The following is a 4,670-nucleotide window of genomic DNA, read 5'->3' as shown; positions in this document are numbered from 1 at the left end:
GGACACTTGTATCCTGGAAGGGGAATAATCATGTGCGGTTCCTTCTCTCTTCATTTTCCTCATGTTGAGGTTTTTGAGTTTTTCCTTATCCTCGTGTAGATTTTAGATCAGGGGATGGTATAATAATAGCCTGTGGTGTGGGCAGCCCTTTGAGACTCCTTGTGATTAAGGGCTATACAAAAAACATGACTCTACCTAGTGTGAGTTCTGGGTGTCTATTTGTGCTGCATTTATGTTCTATTTTTTGCAAATATTCCTAACTATACGACGAGAGGGCCAGAGACATTCTTGCGTGCCCTTGGTGGGAGAACGCGTCTCCATCCATTGATCCAGTGTGGACTCTGATTTTTACCTTTATTTTGAAACTTTGTATTAAATGTCCTCAACTGCACTTCTTCAAAGTCCAAATACTCGGTCTGGTCCCGGAAAACAACATGGGAATGTCCTTTCACCTTCAGTAGGTAGTGATAGGAAATAAATATTAAAAATGCACCGTTTACCAAATTGTTCTAATTAGTTATCTGACTCCATTAACCAAACACAACCTGAATTCACCTAACAATGCGTGCGCGTTTCTTGATGGGGAAATATGGACAAGAGACTGTAATTTCCACACAGGGGCAGATTAAATTTCTTAGGCAATTTAACTGAGTGAACTCCATCGAATATATGGCAGAATTAGCCGGATTAGTGTCGCTCGAGTGTCTGTCAAGACTCCTCTCTTGATCTTCTCGCTACCTTCTCCTGGCCCACAATTTCCCCCCCGCAAGCTGGTGTGCCGGCTCCTTCCATGGGCGTGCCAGGAAAGCCTCCTCGCCTCGATGTCTGAAATGGTCAAAACATCCCCGAGTGTTTCTACGTCACCAGGGCCATCTGCGTCGAGAAGTGCTGATTATCTTATCAGCTCTTTGTCCCAGTTCCCCGCGGTTCCTGTAAACATCATTCTTCACTAGGTTGCATTGACCTCACCCCACAGCTCAGCCAGTGAATATCTTTTGCATTTAAAGGTAATTTATATTTGATCGTACAAAATCCTTTATAGTCAAATGTGTAAAAGTCTTCAGTAGGTAGGAATGTTGGTAGGCAGGCCCTAGGTAGATAGGTCAGTATGTTTGGGTGGTTTGGTTTGTGTGATTAGGTGGGCATGGAAGTAGGTAGATACCATAAATTCCGGACTATAAGCCGCTACTTTTTTCCCAAACTTTCAACCCTGCGGCTTATTCAGTGATGCGGCTTATTTATGTAATTTTTCTAACGGCCGCCAGCGGCGCTCGAGTACAAAAGGTAAGATTTAAACTCCAACTTCTTAGCTTGTGCACAAATTAAATTAGCGTAGACATATCCTCATCATGCAAATTGCAAAGAGAAAGGCACATGGCGCAACTTTCAAGCTAAACGCAATCAGGCAGTCCGGTAAAGAAGGAAACAGAGTTACGCACGTAAACTTTACTTTGCGAGCGTGATGCTAGCGTGTTTTTGATTAAGGGAGTGTGGGACGACATCTATATGCCAAAGTCTCTTTCCCATACTGAAGGAAGACGTCTTTGATGATGTCAGTTATAAGGAGGAAGATGAGAACGGTTTACCGTGCTTACTACAAGCACAGTAAGTTTTTTTTAACAGAGCTGTTTACTGTATTGCGAGCGTTTTGCTAGTAGCGTTTTGCTACCCTTCACAAGCACGGTTTGAGATGACAGGTATAATATTATTATTAAAGCTTCGAAAACTCTCTCGGTGTACCGTCTTTCTTTGTAAATATATGTAACCATGTATAATATGTATTTGCAACTGTATATTTTTGTAATGTATTTATTTTAGAAACTTATTCTGATATGTTTTGTACGAGCAAATGAGAAAGAAGGGGCGGGGCAAACGCGGGCTGACAGGAAGTGGAGTAAAGGTGAGACGTGTTTGTGGACGTGGCCGACAATAGTGGATATATATTTTTCCCACCCTTACCTTTGGAAATATACCCTTTTTTTCCTTGGATTACTTTCAATGGGCACCTGGACTAATGTGGTGGGTGCGGCTTATAATCAGGTGCGCTCTATAGTCCGGAATTTAGGGTAGATATTCTCTGGGGTTCCGTTTTTACAAAGTTTTCCATCAAAAAAATTGAAAACAAATCAGTCTCTTGATGTTTTATTGATACAAAACAAAATGCTGGTTTTACAGATTTACTAACGGACCTTATGCAATTTGAACTCTCCTCAAACGTGTTTGGTCTTGCACTCAGTCGGATGTCCTCTTGCTCACTCGCGTGAAAGTCACGCCCTTTTCTCCTGGAGTGGTACACTTCTGAACAAATCAAGAAGGGAAAACAAAAGCTCTGGGAATGGTTTGATCCGAATGTCTTCATCTGTTTCGTCATCTGATGAAGTCTGAAATGTAAGTTGTTAAAATGAACGATACTCACCATGACCAACTTATCGTTCACCATTTCAGCTGAGAAGAGATACTGAGGGAATTGGACTGAGATCTTCCCACTTTCCATACTGACAGGAGCCTGAAAAAACCCAGAAAAGGTTTTTTGTTCTAATTCTGATAAGTTTGTCTTAGAACAGGGGTGGGCAAACTACGGCCCGGGGGCCACATGCGGTTATTAGGGCTTTTTCATTCGGCCTGCAAAATTAAAATTGTCAAAATATAATGTGTGTATATATATATATATATATATATATATATATATATATATATATATATATAGAATAAATAGAATACTACTAATACAAATATTTTTATGGTGCCAAATTGGTCCCTATTGTCCCTTTATGTGTGTGTGTGTGTGTCTACAAACGAAAACACTTAAAAGAAATACTGCAAAAATGCTACAAAACCACAACAAAACTTAAAAATCTAATTTAGCGCTAAAAACAGGGACTGCATATTTTATTTTGCTTTAATTCTGAAAATAAAAAATATACAAAGATACTACTACAGTAGTGCAATTAATTAAAAAAAATACTACAGAAATATTTAACCAAAATGAAACTACAGTAATTTTATAGAAATACTAAAAGAATACTACAAAAAATCCAACTCAAAAATACTTCTACAGAAATATTAAGTCAGAAATACTACTAAAATGCTATGAGAGAAATACAACAAAATACTACTACACAAATATTAAATCAAACATTCCACTGTAGTAATACTACATATATACTTCAAAAAAATCTGCCAGATCCTACAGAAATGCTGCAAAAGTATTACTATGGAAATACTACAAAAATAAAACTACAGTAATGCTACAAAAATACCACAGAAATTCGACAAAAATACGACTGCAGAAATACCACACAAATACCAAAAAAGTACAACCAAAGTAACACTAAGAAACTATCCAATTCAGTGCTTTAAACGGAGACCTTTTATATCGTTTTGCTTAAAGTGTGAGTCCTATAAAGAAATACAACATGTAGATCTTTCCATGTATATTTACCATTAAATGAAAAAATTGTATAGGGTTCCAGGTTCGGCTCCTCGGCCAAGATTTCCCACCCCAGGCGGCCCACGACTCCATATAGTTGCCCACCCCTGTATTTGAAAGTCCCACCTTGAACTTGGATCCAGTCATTGTCAGCAGCTCACATTCCTGACCAGTAGTGAACTTATTAGACCAAGTCCAGTTGGGGATGCTTTGAGTCCACAGAAAGTTGTTCCCATCCTGAAGAACTTCAGTTACGACTTTACTGTCAGTCTTGGCACTAAGAAGTCCTAAAATCCAAAACAGTAGTATTGAACAAAAGGTTAGATTCTTATATTCCAGATGTAGGAAGAACTGAATCCAATACCGATTGCTTGGAGGAATTCTTCATAGTTTTCCTGACTCTCTAGCTCATACTTGCCCGTGAAAGACATTCTGGTGAAGGAAAAGAGAAGCGGAAGTGTCAGAAGGTGTGTACAAGACAATTCAAAAACAGGAGTGGCCGTCGACAGATTCTCCACTCTCGTTGAAACACAGCCAACTAAAACGGCATTGTGCGTACTGTGTCAGTCAGACAGCCAGGGAAAACAAACATATATTTGTATTTTTTCGTTTCTTTTTAAACATGTCGCATCAAACATCACTGTTATGATTACCGATGTGAATCACCTGTGCCCAGTCATTTGACGCCAGCCGCTGCAGGCTCTAATTGGCTCCCTGTCCCTATTTAAACCCCAGTCCTGTCACTCTCCGGTTGTCAGTCCGTCTGTGAACCTCTGTTGATACAAGGCAGGCTTTTTGATCCTGACTCCCGCCTGTCCCGTTTTTGCTCCCGTTTTTCCATCTGTCCGTTCCTGATCTCCCCGTCTGTCTCCAGCTACGACCTATTTTTGATCCCAACCACGTCTGTTCTTCCGTCCTGGCTTACGACCCGTTTCTGACCCGACCACGTTTTTGCTCTCCTGTCAACCTGTTTTCCCGTCCCTGACACCGCCATTGCCCGCTACGGAAGATCCACTTCCGTATTCGGATCACAATCCGAGAGCGACTTGCCTGCCGCGTCTAGCGAACACTGGATCGTGGGCGCAGCACTTCCTCTTTCTTTCAATAAAACTTGTGGTAAACGTTACGCAATTGGGTCCTGATTCCTTTCTGGTCGTGACGATCACATCACAAAATGAACAAATCACCTAAAAAGGGAAAAAGGGGATGACAGGTTAAAGCCACAGGCGTATAAGACTTA

The 4,670-nt window shown here is 40.5% G+C and overlaps 1 pseudogene; it reads right to left on the bottom strand.

Annotated features, from left to right (window-relative positions):
• Positions 1-2,126: 2,126 nt before the first annotated feature.
• LOC148359759 (gastrotropin-like) lies at positions 2,127-3,913 on the bottom strand (annotated as a pseudogene).
• Between the last annotated feature and the right edge of the window lie 757 nt (positions 3,914-4,670).

The sequence above is a fragment of the Urocampus carinirostris genome, chromosome 9 (genome assembly GCF_059441175.1).
Source record: "Urocampus carinirostris isolate Australia breed hairy pipefish chromosome 9, RoL_Ucar_1.0, whole genome shotgun sequence".
Lineage (NCBI taxonomy): Eukaryota > Metazoa > Chordata > Actinopteri > Syngnathiformes > Syngnathidae > Urocampus > Urocampus carinirostris.
The sequence above is the reverse complement of the archived record's forward strand: the minus strand, read 5'-3'. Positions and strand labels throughout refer to the sequence as shown.